The sequence below is a fragment of the Anolis carolinensis genome, chromosome 2 (assembly GCF_035594765.1).
Source record: "Anolis carolinensis isolate JA03-04 chromosome 2, rAnoCar3.1.pri, whole genome shotgun sequence".
NCBI classification, from domain to species: domain Eukaryota; kingdom Metazoa; phylum Chordata; class Lepidosauria; order Squamata; family Dactyloidae; genus Anolis; species Anolis carolinensis.
The window spans coordinates 236709139-236736363 of record NC_085842.1 but is presented as its reverse complement, the minus strand read 5'-3'; the positions used below and the strand labels follow the sequence as shown (position 1 = coordinate 236736363).

General features: G+C 39.8%; 1 long non-coding RNA gene across 1 annotated transcript; it reads left to right on the top strand.

The window, feature by feature from the left end:
* The first annotated feature begins 4007 nt into the window (after positions 1-4007).
* On the top strand, positions 4008-26931 carry LOC134296598 (uncharacterized). The gene is made up of 3 exons (XR_010003393.1): positions 4008-4604; positions 5713-5798; positions 26466-26931. It is a non-coding gene; the product is annotated as an uncharacterized LOC134296598 (long non-coding RNA).
* Positions 26932-27225: the final 294 nt, after the last annotated feature.

Here is a 27225-nt window from a genome sequence, read left to right as displayed (position 1 = left end):
ATATAATCCAGTTAAAATCTGATAATCTGTATTTTATAAGCAGTGTGGAAAAGGCCTAAGTGAGGCCTAACTCTGCCTGTCCCCTGGGCTGAGTGGATTGCTAGGAGACCAAGTGGGCAGAGCCTAGCCTTCTAACTGGCAGCAATTGGCTAAAAACAATTATTCATCTCCCTCTAATTAGGAATTTATTTTTCTTTTATTTTTATTGTCGGAACCTAGGGGCAAGGATGGTGGATTGTGCTGCCAAATTTCTAGGTTTTGGGGTTTGTACTTTTGTTGTTTAGTGGGGGGGGGGGACCCCATTACTCATTTATATATAGAGATTTAAAGAAAGAATTAAAGTTAGATTTGGAATTACACTGGCACAAAGCAGAAGGAATTTCCAGGAAATCAAAAGGAAACCTGGCGAGACTTATGTTCAACTTGGCGCTAGGCTCGACAAGGCTTTGGACCAATGGATTGAGGGTAGCAAAGCTAGAACATTTCAACAATTGCAGCAGTTAATAGCATTAGAACAATGTGTTGTCGAAGGCTTTCATGGCCAGAATCACAGGGTTGTTGTATGTCTTTCGGGCTGTGTGGCCATGTTCCAGAAGCATTCTCTCCTGACGTTTCGCCCACATCTATGGCAGGCATCCTCAGAGGTTGTGAGGCATTAGAACAGTTTTATAAAATGGTCCCACTGCAGAAGCGTTGGTATATAAAGGATAAGAAGATTGAGAGTGTAGCTCAAGTATCTGTTGTTTTAGATGAATTGGAAACAGATTGTGAAATGAGGAATGTGAGTATGCTTTATAAGAAGAGTGACAGGGAAAAAGCAGGAAACTTTATAGATAAAAGTTCCTTGAGAGGAGGAGAGATGACCCGGTACTATGAGGGGAATAGAAACATGAATGGAGAAGAAATGTTAGTCCGAGATTGTGAAAGGAGTCATAATAACTACTCCAGGAGAGAAATACTGACAACGAACTTTGAAAAGATTGTTTGTTTTAATTGTCAAGAGCAAGGGCATATTAGAGCCAAATGTCCAAAGTTAAGCCCAGAAACATTTACCTCAGAGAAATGTTAGGATGGTACAGAGAGTAGGTGATATAAGGGAGGTAGAAAAGAGGTCCAGTGAGGATGGGGAGCGAAAGGAAAAACCTAATAGGATAATGAGAGTGCGGTTAGTACATAAAGGTATTGATCACAGACATAGAGAGGAGATTACTATAAACAATGAGAAAATGCTTGGTTATAGGCACATGGGATCGGATGCGACAATATTGCATGAGAGAATGATAAAATCAGATCAAATTGTTCCTGATAAAAAGTTTTTGTTGAAGGGCATACAAGGACCAGCATTTGGAACACCAGTAGCTAAAATCCCTATTCAATTTCGAGATTATATAGGAGTGTGGCAAGTTGGAGTAATGAATGATTTAGAAGTGCCAGTTGTTATTGGGAATGATTTGAGTGACAACTATCAAAAGGTGAATGTAGTTATAAGTAGACAGGGATTGAAAGAAGACAGTTTGAGATCAGCAGAAGAAATGCCTTCCAGTGTCGTAGGCAGGGCCATAGCCAGAAAAAAAATTTTTTGGGGGGGGGGGGGGTTGAAAATTTTTTTGGGGGGGGGTGAACCCCTAGCACCCCCACCCCCGCTACAAACCTGTCAATATCTGCTTGAGATAGTGCCTGGAGGGACTCTTAATGTTTTGCGTCTCATAGATTTAGCATGGGGATTTGGTTAACCAGTTAAAATTCATGAGTAAACCAGGGTTTTTTTTATAACCTGAAAAATTTCGGGGGGGGGGGGTGTTGAACCCCTAACCCCCCCCCCCTCACTACAGGCCTGGTCGTAGGTGAGACTAGGGATGATGTAGATTTAAAAATAAGTAGTACGCAAGCTGAGGCATTTAAAAAGGAACACAGAACTGAAGAGACTTTAGAGGCCTTATGGGAGAGAGAGAAGGAAGATGAAGTTTTGAGGGAATTTTGGGAAATGGCAGAATCAAGCATTTCAGGGCCTGACAAAGGAGAAGTTAAGAGTGATAATTCAAAGGGTGATTGTGCACCTTACCAGAATCTCCAGGAAAAGTTAAAGATACAAAGTTATTCACAATCAACAAAACCAATACTGTCACTCCTATCGAAGAAGAGCCCAAGGGACCAATACACTTTTGGAGGAAAGATAAAGCGATGACCGGAGCCTCATGGAACACCTTTGCAGGAGAGAAAGAGAAGGCGAACTTCTGGAGCCGGAGGAACATTGCCAAGCACAGCCAAAAAGGGAACATGCAGAAGTGGTGCCATGGCAGAGAGGACTTCAAGGACCCCTGCATGACAGGATATCACAGTTCCAATCAAAGGCAATTTGCTTCTAAAGATCCACAGTACTACATGAACTATGTTTCTCAGGACTTCCAAAATAACTTTTTAAAGTTTTGTAAAAGACATTTTGGGACAAAGGGAAGTCACAAAGTTGTTGGGAAAAATAAATATAATTGTCACTGGCAACATGTTAACCACTGTTAACTGTTGCCACAGTGTGAAACGTCTATAAACTGTACCAGGTGGTAGGGGGAAGAAGATCCCTACGAAATGTACCGAATATCGAAAGGCTGATTGGTTCAGTGTATGAATAAAGATTCGAAGACAACCCAGAATAAAAATTAAACGGTTATAAGTAGGATTTGTTTGTGTAAGGAAGGAAAGCATTGGTAAGTGGTATACAATGAATATTTATATATGATATAATGTAAGAGTATGTTAGTGGAGTACAACTTATGTTGAAGATGTAATGATACAAATGTTAATATAAATGTTTTATACGTCCTTCTTTAATGTTAATGTTGTATATTGCTTCCAATGAGTTTTATACTCATCGACCGCAATATTTTTAGAGGTAAGGGCGTATGTAATGGAAAGCCTTATTTTATTGGGGATTTTTGTCTATGTTATTTAATGGGGTTTAGTGGTAAAGCTGAGGGGAAGAAATACTGTTGAGACAAAGTTTCAGTCAAGTTGTTGATGTTAAAGAATGAAAGATATTATCTGTATTATATACAAGTGAAACTGAAGAAGGAAACCTTTGTAACAAGTTACGCTTATTGGACTAAAGACACCATAAATAAATATTTCTTTGTTTTTAATAAAGACAGTGTTCTTTGCACTGAACATATGCACGCACATGTTCAAATGTTTATAGCTGGCAGTGGCTGGGATCCTGAAATAAGGATCGCCTCCTTCCATAGTGGGATTTGAGAGGTCCCATATTAAAAAGGTGTGACAAAGATGTGAGATCTTGAAAAAGGGATTTCCTCACAAAAATAAAATGCAGAAAATATTACAATTCCCAAATGCTTCCCTCATTCAAAATAAACAGAAATTTACCAATAACACTATTACAAGGATGCGGACCTTTGTCTCCAGTCCTAGTCCAATGCTCAACCTTTACACCACATTTATTAGTCCACATTGTACCCTTAAACCTTCTTCTTTACCATCTCTCTGACATCAGAGATCTATTTCTGGTTAAGGAGTTTGGGTGATTCTGCAAGGATAAGTGCTCTGAGATCGAATCTTCTCTTTCAAGCTCAGAGGTATGTCTTTGACCTCAGAGGTGACTTTCCAACTTGTCCCTTGGCCTTTGCTATAAAAGGAACTGCAGGTTTGCACAGTGAGTTGTGTAGCAACAGTACATGAAGTACAGCCAAGTAGCTCGAAAGACGCTCAAAGCGTAAAAAGGAACACCAGTTGAAAGACAACTGTTTTTGAGATTCATGTGCATAGCTCTTTTTAGAATACATTCCCTCTAATTATACACATAATTATATCTGTATAGAAATGAAATGGAAAAATGCAAGGAAAAGAAAATCAGTGGATGTCTATAAGGGTGGTGCCTGTAACAATATTTGTCCTTGCAGCTGATGCTTGTTTAGCTACCCTTAACACTCACTTTTCTCGCTTATTGGACTTTTCCTCTCAAAATACGTTTAAGGCAACATGAATCTAATTTATGAAATGGTAGTATGGTTCAGGAACCAGCATCAACAATAGCCTCCAGGCATTATGTTAATGACTAATGGTGGTGAAACATTTGCAGTTATTTGAATGAAAGGCACATTATTATGGAAAGGGGCTTAATGCAACTCCTTTTACAAAATGAAGGATGCAACTAACCTGGAAATTTGGTGCTAATAATTTCCTGTGAGAACTATAGAAGGCACAGGTAAACCTAAAGGTCACTGCATAGCAATGATCCGGCGTTGTTCTGCATTTGCTGAACTATGCTTTGATGCCATATGAAATGTCAGGAGACATCTGAACAGATGAGAATGTAAGATTTCTCTGGAAGACTGTGGCGCTATTCCATAGTAAGAAACTCACATGGTTATTACAGCATGTTTAGGGGGAAATGTACTCTGCTTCCATGATGAAACAATGTGTATTCAACATGTCACTGGCATAGCAACATATGAGTAGTGCTGGAAGCCAGTCTCTCATTATTGGTAGCAGTGTTAGTTATATTTACAGTATGTAATTAGTAATATTTACAGTATATCTGGTCTTTTCTCAATTGGTGCTGGTCTTCCTCCCTTATCATCACACAACCCTGTAAGGTAACAATATAATAATAAAACAACTTTATTTGTAACCCACTCTATCACCCTGAGGGGACTCAGGGCAGTTTCCAACACAAAAATGGGAAACATTCAATACTAAAGATGAACAATAATCAATAAACAACCAAAGTAAAACCAATAAAGAAAACAATATAAGAACAATATAACAATATAAGGTAGGCTGGAAGGGAGTGATTTGTCAAAGTATTTCAGTGAGCTTCAAGACTTTTGGTGTCTAGAGCATGGATCTTTAAAGTCCTGTGTAGGTAAGTGTGATGGCTGGTATTATCAATGTTTCTGAATACTCTGGGGCAGACAAGGAGGAAAAAAAGATGGTTTTTCCCCTCCCTCTGGCTACCTTTAACAGTATTCCTATATTAGGGAAAATTCTGGCCCTACTACAAAATAAGGTTGGTCATGGGAGTAGCAGTAGGATCAAAAGGAGTGAGACACTGAAATCATTCACACGTGAAACCATTTTATTTATTGTGTTGGTGTTCCCTTAGTAACTTTGTTTGCTACTTTTCTTTGGACACTTAAACTGTAGATCCAGATGTTCAGCAAAAGTTCTAAATTACTGCAGTACAAGACATTTGGGGATTGAAGGAAAATTTCATTGGGGAGAGGGACAGAAATAGTTGTAATGCTCCCAATTCCCCTTCATCACCTGGTCATGAGATGAACAGGCATCCCAGATTAGATGAAAGAGAGGAGTTTTTGAAAACCTAAGCAGAGCTGGCCCAATACATTTTACTGCCTGAGTCAAATGACAAAATGGCATCCCACACACACCTATTCCATGTAAGACCCGATTGCACTATCCACTTGAATTTTGGGGCCATTCACTACACACAATTATAGCACTATATTCCACAATAACTGCTATGGGCAACATCCCATGGACTCCTTGGATTTGTAGTTCTGGGAGGGTTTTTCTTACTTTTCAATCAGAGATATTTAGTGCCTCCACTAACTACAAACTCCAGGATCTCATAGGATATTGCCATGACTGTTAAAGTAGAATAAAGTGAAACCCCATGCCCATGGGACCAGTGCCTGTGATTTTACCTACATAAATCCAGCAAAATATGTTCTCACTTTCTAGGTCCTCTCCAGTGATGCTTTGGAAACCTCTGATGGAATGTTTATTTCAACAGGATTCACTATTATACATTGTTTCCTGTTTCTAAGGTAAGTTCAGGGAGTTATTCCCCAGATATTGTAGTGCACTGTTGATTTTAAAAAAATGCATATTATGGGCATCTGTTGACTGTGAAGGATATATAAAATCTTTGTCACCTAAACACTCTCCAATACATTTTGTATTATTCTACTTACATGTAAGTTTATATTCAGAATACATGTACGAGTTTCGACTTTGTTCATTCTGTGTGTTTTGACATCCAGCCAAGTAGGTACATTCAGTTCAAACAAGATGTGGTCATAGGTTTACCAAGAGTAAGTGGACTGAAAGATTTTCAAACATTTATTTCCAACTTCATTCAATGAACAACGATTTCATTGTACAGAAGTTCATTGTCATATAATCAAAGTGAGTCACAGACTGTATTTATCAGGCCTTGAGCCAAAATCCCTGGTTAATTATTCTTTATTTTCCCCCTTGTGATAAGATGTGCCTCTTTCTCTGGGGCTTTAGTTTCGGTTACAGCCCTTATGAATACTGTTCATGGTTATGAGTTGTACAGGAGTAAAACTAGCATCTTAAAGTCTCGTTTGTGTGTTAATACACTGAAAATGTCAACATTATACAAAGTTCAACTGGCAGCAATAGTTACAAAACCCTTTGCTTGCTCATTGGTTATTGCTTAGGTTTTCATTGGCTTAAGGAACTAAGGGTGTGTCTACACTGTAGAATTAATGCAGTACTACAGAACAAGACATCCATTAGTCCATGATTGGCCCAAGTACATGATCCAGAGATGGATCTGGAGGGCGGAAAGAGCCAAGTGAGTAACTAAAGCCCAAGGATTTGGAACTTGGAGCCAGACTAGAGAGGGGATCCTTCAGACTACCTTTGCACTGTCTTCTTTGACTTTCTTCAGTAGTCATTCCAAATCTTTGCTATTTTCTGCTAGTACAGTGTCATCTGTATATCTTAAACCATTGATATTCCTTATTCCAATTTTCACACTTTCTTTCTCAGAGTTTCATTCAATTTTGCACATTACATAGTCAGATATTATGCTGCCTTGCCTGTCCTAGCACTTGCCAGTGGAAACTCATTTTGTTTCTCCATACTCTGTCTCAGTGGTGGCTTCTTGTCCTTAATACAGGTTACATATTAGGATAATCAAATGTTGTGGTGCAGCAATTTCTTCAAGAGCAAACAACAGTCTTTCATGATCTACAACAGGGATCCCCAAACTTTTTAAACAGGGGGCCAGTTCTGTTGGAGGGTCGGACTATAGTTTTTTTAAAAAGCTATGAACAAATTCCTATGCAGTGCACACTGCACATATCTTACTTTGAAGTAAAAAACAAAAACAAAACAGGAATAAATACAGCCTCAATGTTAATCATAATCATAATAAAAATAATAAAGAGGGTTGGAAGAGACCCTTTGAGCCATTTAGTCCACAGGGGCCAGATAAATGGCTTCGATGGGCCGCATGTGGCCCCCGGGCCTTAGTTTGGGGATCCCTGATCTACAAGGACCTCAACAGCTGCCTGCCTATACATGAATCTGCCTAAACTCTGAGACTCTTAACAGGGATCTTGTTATGGGTCTGATCCAAAGTCTAATTTGTTGAGTACATGAGGCAAGGCTTTCTCTGAAATGGCACCTTTATTGTAGAACTTTCTTCCAAGGAAAGTCAGACTGGCTCTATCTGCACTCCTTATCCTTGATGACAATCTCTCCCTTTACAGTTTCATAACAGTTTTGCTAGAAATAAGTTTTTCAAGGGACCCCATGGAGCCCCCAGTGGCACAATTGGTTAAACCCTTGTGCCGGCAGGACTGCTGACCAAAAGGTTGGAAGTTCGAATTCGGGGAATGGAGTGAGCTCCCATCTGTCAGCTCCAGCTTCCCATGCGGGGACATGAGTAAAGCCTCCCACAGGATGGTAAAACATTGAATATCTGGGCATCCCCTGGGCAACGTCCTTGCAGATGGCCAATTCTCTCACACCAGAAGCAATTTGCAGTTTCTCAAATGGCTCCTGACATGAAAAAAGGGACTCCATACTATGTACATGTGTCTGGAGGCAAAGCCCACTAAACATACCTAATTTAGAGCTTCAGGCTTCTAAAATATTGGATTGAGGAATGAAACCTATAAGAGACAGCAATGGGAAAAGGAAAGAGTTGGGAGAAACAGTGCAGGGATTGAGGCACATCCGTAAAAGAAATAAGAAAAAATGTAAGTGAAATAGCAGAATAATTTTAAGGTCCCTGATGACTTTAAAATGCTAAATTGATTTCCATGTGTGACTTAAATATGATGTGAAAGCAGCAAAGCCAGGTATTAAACTATGGGGAGGACATATTTTAAAACTGAGAAACTCAACTGCATTATGTCATCAAGTGGGGAGAGAAGAGAGTTTGTGTCTCATAAATTGTTACTGGAAAATCCTGTTCTGACAAGTGGACAATGATATCAAGGCACGGAAATGCTTGTGCACACCATTTCAGCAGAAAAGATTGCAAGTATGAAACTCAAGATTTCTCCATTCCCCAAAGGGCCCTTTTCAGCTACAAAATTATTCACAGATAATAGCTGCATTACAATTCTTCTATGTATGGAAAGGAAAATGTTGTCCTGTAAAGGGAGGCTCTTCCCAGCACATAGGAAAATGCACTAACCAAATTCCTCTCTTTAAATCAATGGAAAATGCAATTTTGATGAATTCTAGGGTGTGGGTTGAATTCCATGATGGGTTGAGCTGAACATTAAGAAGGAAAAGCCATCTGAATTCTTCAATGAAGATTTCATTGACAACGCATGATTGTACCATGCAGAAACATAGGCCAGCAAACATGAGGTCCTCCAAATATTGTTGAGCTGCAACTCTCTTCATCCTGAGCCAGCAAAGGGGATATATGAAGAGAGCTACAATCCACCAACCTGTAGAAGTCACCTCTATAAAAATGACTTTTTTGGCACATTCAGCTTTTTTTTTAAAGTAAGTAAGATATTGTGTCTCGCAGGTTTGTCAACAAAGAAGTTGGCATTTTCTAAAATTTAGAAAGCTTAGTTTTTGAGCTCCCCAGTTACCATTGTCAGCAGGCCCAGAGGCTCTGCTGGCTGGAAAATATTTTGGAAGTTGTAATCCAAAAAGTAACTTTTCCACTCTTTGATTCTCTCACCCTCTGTGACCACTGAATAGTTGTGGTACAGGTTGAGTATTCTTCAAAATGCCTGGGACCTGAAAATTTTGGATATTAGATTTTTGGGTGTTTTTTTTTAAGAATACCTGTATTTCAATATACAGTAGAGTCTCACTTATCCAAGCTAAACGGGCCGGCAGAAGCTTGGATAAGCGAATATCTTGGATAATAAGGAGGGATTAAGAAAAAGCCTATTAAACATCAAATTAGGTTATGATTTTACAAATTAAGCACCAAAAACATCATGTTTTACAACAAATTTGACAGGAAAAAGTAGTTCAATACACAGTAATGCTATGTAGTAATTACTGTATTTACGAATTTAGCACCAAAATATCACGATATATTGAAAACATTGACTACAAAAATGCGTTGGATAATCCAGAAGCTTGGATAAGCGAGGCTTGGATAAGTGAGACTCTACCGTATATGTATACATAAAAATATCTTGGAGATGGGATCCATGTCTAAATTTGAAATTATTTTATATTTCATGTACACCTCAGACACATACTCTGAAGGTAATTTTATACTCTATATTTTAAATAATTTTGTGCATTAAATAAAGTTTGTGTATAATAAACCATCAGAAAGCAAAGGTTTCAGTATATCAGCCACCCATGTGAACAATTTTGGATTTCAGATTCCGGAACAGGGATGCCCAACCTGTAGTGCAATCTGCCTCTGGGAAGCTGCCTTCCATTCGCAGTCCTACATAACCATTTTAGCAGAATGTTATGTTCTACTATATGGATGTAGGATCTTCCCTGGCATTTACATTCTGTTCTTTATCGTGTTTTTCACATACAATACAGCTGCAGATCTGTAAATATATGTCACAAATTCAAAACTGCAATACAGAATGCCAGCCATATTGCTTAAAATTGGCATCTGCATAAGAACAACTATGGCTAACTCTAAAAAGAGAAGGAAAATAGGAATATATTTTTATTAAATGTTATAGAGCAGGGGTCCCCAAACTAAGGCCCGGGGGCCGGATGCGGCCCATCGAAGCCATTTATCCGGCCCCCACGGCACAAGGGCAGAAGGGGGTTGGGCTAAATGACCCAAGGGGTCTATTCTTCTCTTACAACCATTATTATTATTATTATTATTATTATTATTATTATTATTATTATTATTAACATTGAGGCTGGGTGGCCATCTGTCAGTGATGCTTTGCTTGTTCTTTTGCTGCACAGAGGCAGAAGGGGGTTGGAATAAATGGCCCAAGGGGTCTCTTCCAACCCTCTTTATTATTATTATTATTATTATTATTATTACAGTAGAGTCTCATTTATCCAACACTCACTTATCCAACGTTCTGGATTATCCAATGCATTTTTGTAGTCAATGTTTTCAATACATCATGATATTTTGGTGCTAAATTCATAAATACAGTAATTACCACATAGCATTACTGTGCATTGAACTACTTTTTCTGTCAAATTTGTTGTATAACATGATGTTTTGGTGCTTAATTTATAAAATCATAACCTAATTTAATGTTTAATAGGCTTTTGCTTAATCTCTCCTTATTATCCAACATATTCGCTTATCCAAAGTTCTGTCGGCCCGTTTACGTTGGATAAGCGAGACTCTACTATATTAACATTGATTCTGGGTGGCCATCTGTCAGGGGTGCTTTGCTTGTGCTTTCAGTGCACAAAGGCAGAGGGGGATTGGACTCAATGGCCCAAAGGGTCTCTTCCAACCCTTATTATTATTATTATTATTATTATTATTATTATTATTATTATTATTATTATTTATTGTTTGGTGGCCAACTATAGTCCGGCCCTCCTACGGTCCGAAGGATCGTGAACTGGCCCCCTGTTTAAAAAGTTTGGGGATCCCTGTTATAGAGTAATGGGTCGTCCTGAGAGCCTTGAAAGATGGGGGCAGTGAATGATAAATGTAAAACAAAAGAAAAAACAGTACCCCGTTGTAAAATGTTATTGATTACTTCATTTATCTCATTCTTTATCATTCAGACTAATTCACAATGCAATTCTTCATGGGCTTCCTCAGAAAATAAAGACCCATTGAGTTCAATGGGATATATCCCCCCCCTCCGCCCCCACTAAGTTTATTTAAGAATTGCAGTAGCAATACATTTTTGGCGTTCCACATATACTCTAAGATGAAAAAGGTAGCTTTAAAGGAAAACTTGAAAGTGTTCTTTGAAGCACTTACAAAAAATATTAATTCTAGTTATGACATGCAGACACTGTCAGGCAGAAACAAACATACTTTATATAACTCCAAAAGGAAAACAATTGAGATTTTATTCTTAGTGTTAATAGAATGCAACTGGCATGAATTTCGCTGTGTCTTATATAATTCTGAAGTAATTTATGGCCAGAAACCACATTTTTACCAGGTGCTCTGATGGATCAAGGCATGGCAACAGAGAAAGGAAACAATTTGACTGCCACTTGTGCCAGAAGGTATATTCACCAGATGTTGGGATTTCGACCTTCAAGCTGGCTTCATGCCAGATTTTACCATTAAAAATTATATGGGATAGATTCCAACCAGACTTCAAGCCTAGTGATTGGCACAGCAAGTAGGAAAATAGTAGCAAAACAAATGACTAGTGGATTTATGGCATGAAAAGAGGCACAAGGCCAAAGCATTCACTTATGTATACAAAGCTTTTCCTTGATCTAATACGAAGACAGATATATTGGGATATAAGTCAAAGCTTAAAGATATCTTTTGATTGGTAGGAAAAAATGTGGTAGTATTTTGTCTAATAAAATTCCTTTCTTCCCACGTAGTGATTGGATTTGGAATCCCTGTTGCCATCATAGCCAAATGTTAATAGCTGTCCAGTGCAATGAAAGCATTAATTAGTAACCTTATTCAAATGATATTCTTTGCCTCAACTTGGTAATTTGAGGCTGTGATATATAAGATATAAAGGCTGTGAATGGATTAGGGGAGTGAATGTTCTTCTGTTGCTAATTGTTGCTAACTTAATTGTCCAGTTCTCATAACTATGGCCTGGGTCAGCCATATATGTCATGGGTGTGCATTTTGGTTTTATTTTTGCTTCTGCACTATATACCATTTGAGAGTCTAGGTTCCATTGTCCTCACACTGATGGAAGGGGGTGCCCACAAGCCCATGGATTTAACTTAGCCAGTGATAGGAAATATTATCACTGGCTAGGGATTGTCTGGTTAGAATTTGTTGTTTAGGGAACTAGTTGATTTTAAAGAGATGCTGGATACCATCAATGAAAGGGCAGAAATGCTACTCTGCTGTATACAATCTGTTAAACCAATAAAGCTTATCTTATAGCAGTAATGAAATAATTTGCGTGGAGGTTAGAAATCACACTCCTTACTGGCACAGAAAAACCCAAATCGGAGGGAAGATCTCTTGGAAAGAGGTGAAAATGTACCGGTACATAGAACTAAGTGTCAGAGTGTCTGCAAAAGATATTTCCAGACTGTGTTCCCTGCTGTTATTGTCAGTTTACAGATGTCATGCCAGTGGAAGAGTGAATCTGTTCCAACTTTTAGTCTCAATTTTAAAAGTCAATGACAAAGACAAAGCAACATTTCATTCTGTTAAGAGTACTTTGATTTCTGATGTCAAAATTCTGGAAGAAGCAAAGACTAACAACACTGAAATGATTATTTTCTGCCATCAATTTCACTGGACTGACTGTGTTGTTTGAATGTCCGATCACTGTCTCCCAAAGCTTTATTTTCAACTAAAAAATGGAAAATGGAATGTCGGTGGATGACAAAAGCGATTTAAAGATGGGCTTAAAGCTAACCTAAAAAATGTGGTATAAACTGGGAAGCCCTGGCACTCAAGCATTGTAACTGGAGGTCAGCTATTACCAACAGTATTATGGATTTTGAAAGGGGAAGAATACAGAGAAAAAGGAAAACGATGCCAAGAGGAAGGCATATCAAGCGAACTCTTGTCGTGACTGCCTTCCATCTGGAAATCTATGTCCTCTTTGTGAAAGACCATGTGGATCCAGAATATGTCATCATAGTCACTTATGGATCCACCACCAAGACATCTGAAGGACAATCATACTTGGCCATAAGTGATTGCCCATGATAATGATGATGATGATGATGATGATGATGACGACGACTTTGATTTCTTTTTGTTTTCACCAATATAAAAAGTCATATGCAGTGCAAGCTAATATGCAGTGACAAAGAAGCTAACTTTGAATAGCTGGATATTATTGAACTATCAGCCATTTGCAACATGTTCTCTTAGAACTAAATTCACTGTTAACTAGATAGATAACTGCTGAATTAAGATCAACAACTGATTCACAAAATATATAAAATTAACTTAAAAGGTTTAATCACCATGCAGTAATGATTAATTTGCTATATCTGCAGGTGCGATTATTACAGTACAGGATGCGTGTTATCTCCACATAACCTTTTATAAAGCAGTCATGTTGAAAGCATCAAATATATAGTACAGAAACATGATGTCATAACAATTACTTATGGTAAAACCTTGAGATTTTCAGATATTTCTGCTTGTTTGAAAAGTTGTACCTAATTACTGCACAAAGAGACAGCTGTTCAGGATTATAATGTCAGAGATTATGAGCAAAATTCCTGTCTGCTCTGAAAGACAGCTGAACAATAGAAGATCAGATTTTCCAAAGGTTTCCTTTATGTTCAAAACTGTACAAAGCTGTGTGGAAGTGGAGGGAGGGATTTTGACAATGGATTACACCCATCTCTACATGGTTTTCCCCAGTTTAAGGACTTAACCATACATGGGCCTAAAAACAAGTTCTAGTATTACAACCCATTCTTGTGAGAGTTGGAGCATGCCAGGATAGCCACTCTTCTTATCACACAGATGGCTGCTGAAAGTATTTTCATTTAGCTGACAGCATTTCGGTTTACCACAATAATTGGGATGTAACTCGTCTCAACCGACTTCGTCCATGCCTTCCTTTCCCCCCAGAAGAATGGTACAAGTCTGATCTGAGGAGACTTCGACATCGTCTCTGAATGAGTTTGCAGCTGTGCAGTTAATCACTTCCACATTTCTGAAGAACACTAGAATTGTCCCTACAAACATTTAAAATGTTAATTTTCAAAGATGTGTTTTGCAGTTCCCAGCCTTTTCCTATTTTGTGTATTCTGCAAGGGAGAGTTGCACCTGTGATTGCCAAACCTTGCTTTGGGCCGCAAGGGCATGCATGAGCTGAAAAATTTGCAAAACAGACACTGCAAAAGAGGGAAGGAATGCATAATCAACAAATGAAATCCATAATAAGTACCAGAATTACCTACAAAATGGCACAGTTATTTGAATTATTTTAAAAGAACAGTCCAAAAGTATGCAGTTATGGTTTTGCAGCCAGAGGTTCTCACCAGGTGCTCACTGGAAGTGGAATGGAGAGCAACTTGGGGACAGAGAAGTGAAGTGGTGGAAAGTGATGCCCTCAACAATACGTGCATGTCCCAAACTTGTTACAGCAAAACTTTTGACCCCTTGCACCAACTCAGCCCAGTTAGCACTTTCTGCTGCCTCAAAATAAGATCCCCGATCTATTGAAAAAGACAGCCTGACAATTGCCAGCAAACTGGTTTGAAATGAGTTTAGAATGACATCATGGGATTGTGAAGACTTCCATTCATGGTTAGGGAGTTTCAAACATATGCCATAAACCTCATGTGATAATCTCCATATCTTTCAATTACTTCCCATTTGTGAGTGCAAAAATGTGTACACCTGAATGAATATAATTAAATTGGGCTTTGTAGGCTGAGGACTTACTCTGAAATGGGTATATACAGAATTGAGTTGTGTGTTAATGCTTGGTGAGAAAATGTAAGGTACTCATGTGTACATGCCCTTTTGCTTTGGGTTCATTCTATGCCCTTGGATGACCCATTGCAGTTTGAATTGCTCTCCAAATCAGAATTTGACTTCTAGGTGGAAATAAAAGTTCTCTATCTCTGTCCCAGGAGGCTAGCCATTTAGGAATACTTTTAAAAAGCAAGTGGAAGCCAAAAATGCCTAGAGATGCAAGGCATGATTTTGGTGGAAGATTTTTTCCAATTCCAAACATGGAATCAGTGAGGTCTTGAGAAAGCAAAGGCCATCTGTCACAGATAGTGACAAATGAACTGAAATATGCATTTGTGTCTTGCATCAAATGGTAAGTATTTTAATAAATTGGAATGGGGGCCTCTATTTTGCTCCATTCCAATCAGATTTACGAGCCACAAAAGGGCACACTGTGTCACATTAAATGAGCAGTGATAAATATATAAAGTTCCTTGCAAACAGCTGTTGCCTGGGTGACAGTACAAACTCAACTAAACTCTCATTTGCTTTATGAAACATTAGATTTCTGCTCCAATATAGTTTACTGGGCAGTTCATGGGGGGGGGGGGCATGAAACTAGAAACTGTTATGGAAATAGGATTCAATTATTTACATAGTCCAGCATGACTGATGTGAATATGGGACAACATATTCATTTACCATTTAATTGTCTTTCCTAGGATGCTGAGAGAAATGTTATGGCAACAGACCTCACTGCAATGAGTACACAGGGTGGTTATTATGTTCACTGAAAATGTTCTTTCCACTTGAAATATAATTATTTAGACTATTCCTTTTTGTCAAGCTATACCTGCTGACACACTATCTTGACTCAGGTGTAGTACAGCACTGAAGAAGTCATCTCCTGAATATTATCCGTATAGACCACTCTTGATGACTAATGGTAAATGTTTTCTCCTGACATTAAGTCCAGTCATGTCCAACTTTGAGGGTTGGTGCTCATCTCCATTTCTAAACCAAAGAACCGGTGTTGTCTGTAGACACCACCAAGGTTATGTGGCTGGCATGACTGCATGGAGCACTATTACCTTCCCGCCGGAGCAGTATCTATTGATCTACTAACATTTGTATGTTTGGCAGAAGCTAGGGCTAACAGCGTGAGCTCACCCCACTCTCAGATTTGAACCACCGACCTTTCGGTCAACAACTTCAACAGCTCTGTGGTTTAATCTGTGCCACTAGGGGCTCTCTTGATGACTAGTTGTGAGTGTTTCACTGTAAGGGGAACAAGACTCATCAAGGCAAGAAAATATAAAACAAGAGTCTCCTCGTGAGTTTGATGCTCAAACCTGTCAGTTATTATCCTTCAATACATGCCTATGTCATTGCTAGGGAATCTAGGGCTGAACCTTGTCCTTTTGGGGATCAATTCCAGCCGTCTGGGCTTCTTTGGGCAAGCACACTCCCTCCCCCACAATACTGTTGTTCTAATAATTTCTCAGATGGCTTTATTCCCATTTTGAAAAACTGAAATCACGATCTTAAATTTTTATTTCTGGGCAATAAGAGTTTAAGCCAGTGCTTCAGAAAACTGGAAATTGTAATTCCTATCCCCCAGTGTGTCAGGGATTGTTAAAATATTTATACTCATTATCTACCATTGTTCTGGAGCTAAAATATACTAGTGGTATGGTTCCCTCATTTAGTTTCTACCCACCGCTGTAATGCAGCCATGTCTTCTCTAAAACTGAATTTAATATTCAACTTGAATGACGTTTCCCACTCTATCCTAGGTTATAGACTTGAACTGCTTTCATTGCTAAAATTCAATATTGTACTGGGGCTCTAGCTCCAACGTAGCAAAATCCCCTTCCTCTGATTCTCCCACTGCGTATGCCAACTCTTGAAGGTGTCCTAGCTCTCCAGAATCAGTACATCAGAATGCTACATTGGTGAAGAAAAAGAACACTTTCCAAAACTGAATCTGAGGAAAACATTTACTAGTAGATATCCCCCCACTGGTTTGAAATTTACGGTCTCTTTATAAAAGGAAGCAGGATCCCTTTACTCTAGAATTATTGGCATCACTAAAGCATTACCATTCTGAAAATGTTGTTAATAGACATGGCAGGTATGCTATTATAAAACATGTTGATACTGCATTGTAAACTTCAATACGAGAGGTATATTTATGATTTTAACAGGTATTAGAGCTAAACTACATCCTGCTTTGCTTCCTTTCTTTCCAGTCCTATCAGGGAGAAAATGTGGTTTTTATTCTAAACCATGCTATTTTGCTCATTTTGGATTCACCCTTTAACTTAAAGGAATACTCCACTTTTCTGATCTTATGTACCTGATGAGAACTCCCCACCCCTTGGCAAATTCTTTCCCTGCTGCGCAAGAAAAAAGTAATATTCCCCTTTAATTTGCAAATGGTTGCCAAGATTTTTACAGCATCTGTTTCCAGTCTAATATGTGAGGTTTTCACATTCTTCCTAAGATAAGAATTCCAGCTTTCCTTCCATTTATGTTTCTGAAGTGGGGGTGAGCAAAGCATGTGCCCCTCCCTAGACTATTTTCCAGAGCAAAGAAAAAGGGGAAACTCCAGGAGTCGATGCAACTTTTAGATGGCTTTCCACTCTCCCCACCTCACCACAGTTTAAAATGAAGTAAACTCAATTTCCAAACCCACCTTAGAAGAAGGGGGTTGGACTAGATGGCCTTTGGGGATCCCTAGGATTATAGGGTTCTATTAACATAGTCTAGATAGCCTTTGGGGTTCCCTTCAAGATAGAGTGGAATATAAACTACTAGGGAGCCAATGGTGTCTCTATTCTCCTCTGGAGGATTTTAATCAGAGGCTGGATGGCCATCTATCGAAAGGGGTTTTAGCTTGTATCTTCCTTTATGGCACAATGGGGTTGGACTCGATGGCATACGGGGGACCCTTCTAACTCTAATGGAATATGGAGTGTATGGGAGTACAACGGAGTCTCCATCCTTCCCTGGAGGCATTGAAACAGATGTCAGGAGGGCTTGGATGGTGTCTTCCTGTCTGACAGAAAGGGGGTGGACTGGATAGCCCTTGGGGGTCTCTTCCAACTCTAGGATTCTAAGCAGTGCCTGGTCAATGCTTGGATGGGAGACCCCAAGAAGGAATACAGGTAGTTCTCAAGTTGGAAAACTCAGAACAGGTCCATTGTTCAGTGTAACTCGACCCAAAGATCTACATATACAGTATATACATCTATAGGGCTGAGCATCAGCTGGGCTGGTCATTTGCAGTATTATAATTATTACAATAATAATGCCACTGATCTGATTATGCGGCCAAGCCAAACGCTGGGTCGGGGTGCATGGGGGTCCGGGGACAGAGGCTGTTTTTAGTTTCTCGGGTCCTCTGTCCTTGGTAAAACTATAAATCCTTGAGTTCAACTTATGTACTGCATATCTTTCATTAGGGGAGGTCTGGGGTCTTCAATAACATAAGGGTGTTTTGAATTTGCTCTTACTTTGGCGTATGTATGTATGTACGTCAAAATATGCAAGTAATTTTGTTTGCTAAGAGTCGACAGTGTCGTGCAGAAACTTCAAAAGGCCAATGTTGATCCTAGGCTGTATCCATAGGAACAGAATGTCTGGATCGGATCTGGATTGTCAGTCACAGAAGGCCAGGAGAACGGCTCCTTTGTGACCCACTTCTGGTTCAATGAGAGATGGTTGGGAGAGATTCCATTTCACAGGTGGAAAGATGGAATCAGATGACTGCCCTTTCCTCGCCCTGTGGAATGCAGACTCTTGTTGCTTTATTTTTTGGTGGCACGTTCTTATGGTCCTTGGCTATGTCATCTTCAAGATGAGAAAATGTAGTGCGGCCGCCAAGACTTCAAAGAGCAAGGTGGTAAAATTTTCTTTGTCAGAACTGGAAGATGAAGAGGATGAGCTCCTGAGTTCTTGCTCTTCTTTGACATCTTTGGAGAGCCAGGAGCTGGAGTCTTCCTCGGAGGAGGAAGATGAAGAAGGTGATGACGACAAACACCAGCTCATGAAGAGGCAATGGGCATTGCATAGGAGAAGACTCCTGGGAATGTTTAAGCCTGTGGTAGAGGGTTTGAGAACCTTGCCATTCATGGTGGAGGGCCACTCCATCTCTCTCGACAGGCACAATTTCCCTCTCAATTCTGTTCCTCTCTTTTTCTCTCTCCCACTCAATTCTTCTCATTTCAGTTTCTCTCTTAATTCTTTTTATTTCTAACTCTCTATTTCTATTCTCTTCCTCTCCCACTCAGTTCTTTTCCTTTCCATTTCTCTATCAAGTCTTTTTATTTCTACCTTTGTTCTCAGTTTTTGTAATTCCACAATGGTTGTTACTTGCTCCTGATTTTCTTCCATGTTTGTGTAACAAATATGCGAGTCCAACTCCAGAAAGACCAACCAGCTAAAAATTTCACCCATCAATTGCTAGATATAGGAAACAACAAGCTACCAGTAGAACACAGCACAGGAGGAATTACACTGCCTCATAACTTCTGCAACATTGTAACATTGTAACAAGAACTGATACAAAAAGTATTTCCAAACATCTTTTGGCCATTCCATTTTTTACGGGACGGCATCCAAAAAGAACGTCGGTGGACTGAAGGGCAAGAGCCCAGCCAAGAAGACACTGGCTAAGAGCCCACCCACCTCCCAGTAGGCCTTCATCGGAGGATGAGGGAATTACAGCAGATGACTACAACACGCTTTTAGCTAAGATCAGCACATTGGAAAAGCAGCTAGGGGCAGCCACCCCTACTACTAGCCCGCAGCCAGCATGTCGGGCAAGTAAACACATTCTCATGTGTGTGCTATAGATGCTGGTTGGAGTAGCAGGTCCCAAAATGAAGCTGGGCAGCCCGGTCCAGTGGCTGGGGATTCCCAGGAGGTTCTGCACCCATCTTAGGGCCACACAGAACCAGTGCAGCCAGCGTCATCAGTTCAAACTGCATTACCCGTAGTGGCCAGTGAGCAGGCGGCTCCCTCCGTTCCAATTCAAGTGCAGGTGGTGGGCAATCCCACCACTTCAACAGGTACAAATACAACTTTTCTGTGGTCATGGGACCAAAGTCAGTCAGAGCAAGCGACCGGAAGTTCATCTACACAGGCAGCCACAAGCACACTTAGCGCTTCTAGTGTTCCAGCCAGTCAACAGGTAGCCTCACAAATGCCAATCAGCGCCGATAAGGCGCTGGCTGAGGAAGCCAACCAGTATTGGGGAATGGCCAAGTGGCCCTTGCAAGCAACTCCATCGATGACGGCAACATCACTGGGTGCCCATCTTTCTCAGAAGACCATAGACAGAATTCTAAAGAACGAGTATGTAGATATTTTTCCTTGTTTTTTTAGAGAATTAGAAAAGGAGAAAGATGAGCTAGATCAGTGATGGCGAACCTATGACACGCGTGTCAGCACTCACATGCCTAGCCATTTTTGCTGACACATGGCTACATGCCAAGAAGGACGTTTCATCCTTGGCTCCTGCACGGTCAGGTGCAGTAGCCAAGGATGAAACATTTGCTGTAGTGTAGTGTAGACACTCTGTGCCAGAGGTCTGTAGACCAAAGCAACAGAACTCCGGCACAGAGCGTCTAGTTCTGGAACTTCCAATTAGGCCTTTAGGGGATCTTTGACCTCACTTCCTCTCAGCGGGCAGGAAGCAGTGGAATTCTGCAGGGGACTCATCTCTGTGTGCCCTGTGATCGGCATTACCTGCAACCACATAATCATAGCAACCATCATCCAATCTGCTGTTCTGGGGTGTCATGGATTTCTAATTGACCATCATTACTGATATAAGTGAGGAGGAGGCTGGAAGAGGCAAGGGCCTGTCTATAGGTGCCATTTCCTGCCATTATAAATAGCAGCAGCCATCTTAATTTACATAAGGATCGCCATCTTGCAGCATAGTGAAGACTCAATTTCACCACTATTGCTGTTGTGTATCCTCATTAACCCCTATTTCTGCTTATTAACCCTGCCCTTTCCTAAAAGACAATTACATGTGCCATCTTGTGGCCAGTTAGGCTAGTTAACCCCTAATTGCCTGCAGGGCTAACAGGCAGACATCTGTCACTGCCCCCCTGATGGAGAACCCTAATTTTTTTAAAAAAACAAAAAACAAAAAAAACCCAAGGTTAAGTAAAGAAAGTTGTAGTAGCAGTAGCCAACCCTTTCAAGAGACATGGACCAAGATGCATGGCATTATAGAAAAAAATGGCAGATCATTTTGTGTTCTATGTACTGAAATGATAGGAAGCAGAACGTTGAATATTAACAGACATTTTGAAACGAATCATTCCCAGCTCTTGAAAAAAAGTGAGGCTGAAAGGAAAGAATACATTCCCAGGCAGCTACACCTTTATAAGAGCCAATCTAATTCCATTCTTAAATTTGTAAAAGGCTCTACAAATTTAACATCTGCAAGTTTGAGCATTGCTCACTCTATAGCTCAGCATGGAAAAGCACTCAGTGAGGGAGAATTTATTTTTTAAAAAACTCTCTTAAGATGTGCACCAGTTCTATTTCACGATATGTAGAATAAAGATGCAATTATTAGGAGAATATCTGAATTACCACTCAGTAGAAATATCATAAAGGACCGAATAATGAGACTGAACACAAATGTACAACATCAATTAAAGAGAGACATAAGTAATTGTAAATATTTTTCGATCTCTCTTTATGAAACTACTGATGTCACATTACCTGCTCAGTTGGCTATTACTGGTCGATATTCTGATGGTCTCACAATGAGAAAAAAGTTGATAAAGTAAGTATCAGTGCCAACAAGTACATCAGGAAGCGAAATATGTAAGGTTGTTATACAAACATTCTGTGACATAAGCATTGATATCTCTAAAGTTGTTTCAGTGACAACAGATGGGGCACCAAACATGATGGGGGAAAAAGTTAGATTTGCCAAATTGTTTACGGAAGCTATTGGACATCCGATTGTGCCTTTTCGTTGTATTATCCATCAGGAGGCTTTATATGCCAAGGCAGAATTCACCAACTTAAACAACTTAATGTCAGTTGTTATAAAAATAGTTAATTTAATAGCTGCTCGCCCCCTTCACAAGCGAGAATTTTCTGCACTTTTATTGGAGGTTGATTCCACCTACAGTGGACTGCTGATGTACAATAACGTAAGATGGCTGAGCCAAGGCAAAGTTCTTGAGCGCTTTGTGGAGTGCTTTGAAGAAACTAAGGTATTTCTTGAGGATAAGGTTCTGGGAAACTTTCCTCAGCTCAATGATGATAAGTGGGTCAACACCCTGATGTTTTTTACAGATCTCTCTGTTCATATTAATGAACTGAACTTAAAGTTACAAGGTTTTGGTAAAAGTATTGACGTTATGTTTGGATACATAAAAGCTTTTGAAAGTAAACTTAAAATTTTCAAGCAAGATGTAGAAATTTAAACTTATACGTATTTTCCTCGAGTAAAAAAGAATTTTGAGAAGGCCAATGCAGTTGTACAAAATGAAATGGAACCCTTGCATATAAAGTACCAGCATGTTTTAGGCTTGTTACTTGACCAATTCAGTAATAAATTTAATCAATTTAGAAGCCTAGACCAGACCATGAAAATAATGAAGTATACTGATGTAGTAGCCAACAGTAGTTTGGAATTAAATGGTTTCCAATGGATGCAAATTGATGATTTGGAGATGCAACTTGCAGAATTTCAAGACAGTATCTGGGCTCAGGTGTTTGTCGACTTGAGGTCAAAGCTTGAGAATCTGGAAAGGTGTTGCTTGGAGAATCAAGAGGAGTGCCACTACAAACAGGAAATTTGGAGTGCCTAGAAACGATTACCAGTGTTACACCCCTAGGCAACGAGAGCACTGAAACCAACACAGAGGCCAATAACAATATAATATCTTTATTCAAGCAATTAAAGTTCCAAAAGGAAATAAGCAGCAAAGTTGAATAAGCAATTGACCTTCCAGGAAAGATCAAAATTAGTCCAATAAGTGAAAGTCTTATGTCCAATATTAAAGTCCAAAGTCCAGAAACCGAAACACACTCAAACTCAGCTCGAGCATTGAGTGGGGAAAAGGATCCAAGAGGCAATAAGAGTTCTCAGGAGTAAATGTCCAAAAGCAGGATTTCAAAGCAAGGCATGAACTAGATGAACAGGGGCTGAAACGCAGTCCAAACTTGGGCAAGGAGGTAGACCGGCTCCCGGTTTACTCAAGAGTAGCGCACCTTCAGGCCGCTTGGGTTCCAAGAGCTAGAGACGATGATGCTTCCCAGTAAGAAGTAAAGTTGATACCGCGAAGGAAAGTACCCAGCGTAATACTTTTATTGAAGTTCATAAGTTCCCCCAAACCAGGTGCCTGACTCCCTAAAACTTCCCAAGAGAACTGAGCTTGTCACAGTCACCGCGCCAGGTGTCTAACTCCCAAATTCTTCCCAAGAGAACAGGGCTTAGCCATAGTCACCACGCTCCACTAATCTGGCGCTTCTCCGCAAGCTTTGTCTTTGCAATCTCTGTTTTCACAAAAGCCCTACGATCAAACACTAAACCTTCAGGAGAATCTGGGAGAACCGGCATTGTTTCAAGGGCATCCTTAATTGGCTCTGGCTTGGAGATGTCAACAGAAGGCATCTGGAAAGAAGTTGAATCTTGCTGACATGGAAGAAAACCAAAGTCTTCTTCGTCCTGGACAGTAATGGCCACAGGGTCAGGGGCCAAAGATGCCCTAGGCATCACAACCAGACACTTTTAGCACACTGAAAAATATAGCAATGGCTTTACTCACAATTTTTCCCTCTACGCACTTTTGTGAGACTTTATTCTCAGCATTAAATAATATCAAAACCAACAAAAGAAACAGATTGACAGATGAAGTTAGTAGCGCTTGCTTGGGCTTGAAGTGTACAAATACCAGCCTTCAATTGAAGATTTAGCCAATGAAATTCAGCAACAAAAAGTTATTAATAGGCAGGTTAATTAAAGAATTCTGCCTCCCCCTCACTTATCTACATAAGTTCACAGCACCCCACACAAATTAAATCCTATCAAGACCAACAAAGAAACGAACTCACTAAGCAGGTAAGTTAAATAGATTTTGGTTAATTAAATACAGTTATATACAGTGTTCCCTCACTACTTTGCGGTTCACTTTTCGCGGATTTGCTGTTTTGCGGTTATCAATAAACTCTAAAAGAATATTATAAATCATAAAAAATTACAATTTACAGCCTAAAGTAGGTAGGAAGGAGAAGCTGCATGGAGAGAAAAGGAGCCCAAGCGGGAACAGGAGGAGCTGATTTATCAACACACGATTAGTTGATAAAGACTTAAAATAGTGTATAACTACTAAAATAATGTATAAATATTAAAATAAATATAGTTGCCTACTTCGCGGATTTTCACTTATTGCAGGTGGTCCTGGAACGTAACCCCCGCGATAAGTGAGGGAACACTGTATTACAATTATACATTTTTGTTATTTAAACTATACATATTGCAAAATTATGTTTTTTTTCTCGAAGTGACACACCACCCAAATCATGCTAGGTTTTTTGGTGAATTTTGACACACCAAGCACAAAAGGTTGCCCATCACTGGGATAGGATATACTTTCAGCAATTTCTAGTGTTTTGAGCTCCAAACTTTACATTCTGATAGATGTTCAAAGCATAGCTTTGGGAAAACCATAGCTGAGGAATCCTTTATGATTCTCCAATACAGTAGAGTCTCACTTATCCAACACTCACTTATCCAACATTCTGGATTATCCAACACATTTTTGTAGTCAATGTTTTCAATATATCGTGATATTTTGGTGTTAAATTCATAAATACAGTAATTACTCCATAGCATTACTGCGTATTGAACTACGTTTTCTGCCAAATTTGTTGTCTAACATGATGTTTTGGTGCTTCATTTGTAAAATCATAACCTAATTTGATGTTTAATAGGCTTTTCCTTAATGCCTCCTTATTATCCAACATATTCGCTTATCCAACATTTTGCCGGCCCGTTTATGTTGGATAAGTGAGACTCTACTGTAGTTGTATAGGGAAATGTGAATGCAGGATCTTATGGAGGGTAGACCAACCTCTGCTCTGACCAAGGCTGCTGGAGTGCCAGGTGGGATTCTCAGAAGTTTCTTCAGAAATGTATTCTGGATGGCCTCCAATTTCAGTATCTGTAAATAATCCCATCCCCAGACTGGGGCATCGTACAGAATCTGGGCAATAACTTTGCTCTGGAATATTTTCAGAGTTGGGGCAACCAGATGGCCCCCTGCTGTGTTATAAAATCTGAGGATTCCTCCAATACATTTTAGCGCCACTATTCTGCTATGTTCTGTATGGAGCTTCCATGATAGAGTCTCTGAAAAATGTACACCCAGGTACTTAAATTCCCTGCATTGTTCGATCTGATGGCCATCAATGGACCATTTGAACTGTGGGTGTCTTTTTCTGAACACCATCACCTTTGTTTTATTATAATTGATGTTCAGCTTTTCTTTGTAACAATATATGCCAAGCTTAGTAAGCAGCCTTCTTAGACCTATTTGGGCGAAGGAGACTAACACCATCCACTTCACTTCATCACATAACTTAAATCTGGTATTCTGTGGGTCCACTACACTCGTTTTGGTTAAAGTGCAGTTTTTGAGTCTTTTAAATGTGAAGGGCAGCCATTTTTTCCAATGTATCAGGAAGAAGAGAGGAAATGAATTTTTCTCAAAACACCAGATGTTTTGCCAAATTTTGAATGAAGTAGCCTTCGTTGCTCTCAGGTCAGAATCACCCAATTTGTGGAAGGAGCCAAAATAAACTTTTTTGGGTAATTTCTGGCATTTCCTTATGCTTCTCAAGCAAGAAGGTTTGGTTGTAAGCTACCTCATAACGCTTCTACTTTGCAAAAAAAAAAAAAAAGATAGCCTTTTAGGGTACTTTTTTCCTTCCTTCCATGATTTGTTTGTGTCTTCTGTTGGGAGGGCCAGTGCTGTTGCCATTCCAAATGGGATTCCCTCCCTCCCACCCCTTTTCTCTCCACCACTTTTCTCCCTCTCTACTTTTGGAAATTGTGGTAGTTGTAGTCCAAAACACCAGCTGAGCCTCTCCTTGCTTCTGACCTTCCAAACGGGATTCCCTCCCTCCCTCCCTGCTTTTGTGAACTGTGGGAGTTGAAGTATCAAAAAGTGGTGGGCGGGGCCAAATGTCTGCAGTGTGGAAGCCTCTTCATTGAAAATATGCAAGACAAATGAGTGCACTAAAACGTGTGATTCCAAGGTAGGGAAAAACTCCTTTTTATTAGGGAATGGAGTTAGACTGAACTTTCTTCTTCTGAACACTTCTGAACACTTCCCAGTGTAATCTGATGAAGTCCCCAGAATAGAATGTCTTCCACTTTGAGGGAAGGGGAGATTGCAGGCTGGTCATCCATTTGGTCCCTGAAGATTTATAAGAAACATTAATATTTGTTTACAAACAAATGAAAAGCGTGCAGTCTTTTATCATTTATTCAATGGAAATATTTTCAAATATACACAATAATGTCAACATTATAAATAAAATACCTCCCTCTCATGAAACCGTTCACTGGAACATATTTAGGTACCTTTATTCTAAGCAAGCCATAAGTGATTGTGTTGCTATTTAAAACATATTGCTAAATTCCACTGATTTGTTATAGCATCCCAATGATGAAGAACATATGGCCATCCAGATGTTACAGGAACTCCCATGATTGCTCACCACGGTTCATGCAGGCTTGGCCAATGGGAATGCTGAAGTCAGAAAAGATCTCCACACCTGCCTCACAGCATAGAATGTAATGGTGATCTTTAGGAATTTATGGCCTTAATAACCAAATAAATCAATTCCAGAATTTGTAAGCTATTCAGAGAGCAATCCTCAATTCCCAGGACAACAGCTAAAAGGACCTGTCTTCATGGGCAAAGAGGGATGTCTGTGCTACTTGAAGATTTCTTGTCACCAAAATGGAAAGCTCTCATAATAATAGAATAATAGAGTTGGAAGAGACCTCATGGGCCATGCAGTCCAACCCCCTGCCATGCAGGAAAAGCACAATCAAAGTACCCCCGACAGATGGCCATCCAGCCTCTACTTAAAAGCCTCCAAAGAAGGAACCTCCACCACACTCTGGGGCAGAAAGTTTCACTGCTGAACAGCTATCAGAGTGAGGAAGTTCTTCCTAATGTTCAGGTGGAATCTCCTTTCCTGAAGTTTGAAGTCATACTTCTGTGTCCTTGTCTGCAGGGCAGCAGAAAACAAGCTTGCTCCCTCCTATGACTCCCCCCCTCACATATTTACTAATACTAAGGTGTCAAACTCACTTTCATCAAGGGCCACAGCAGCCTTATGGTTGCCTTCAAAGGGCCACTGAATCAATGGACAGAGAATCTGTGGACACAGAGGGCCAACTATAATTT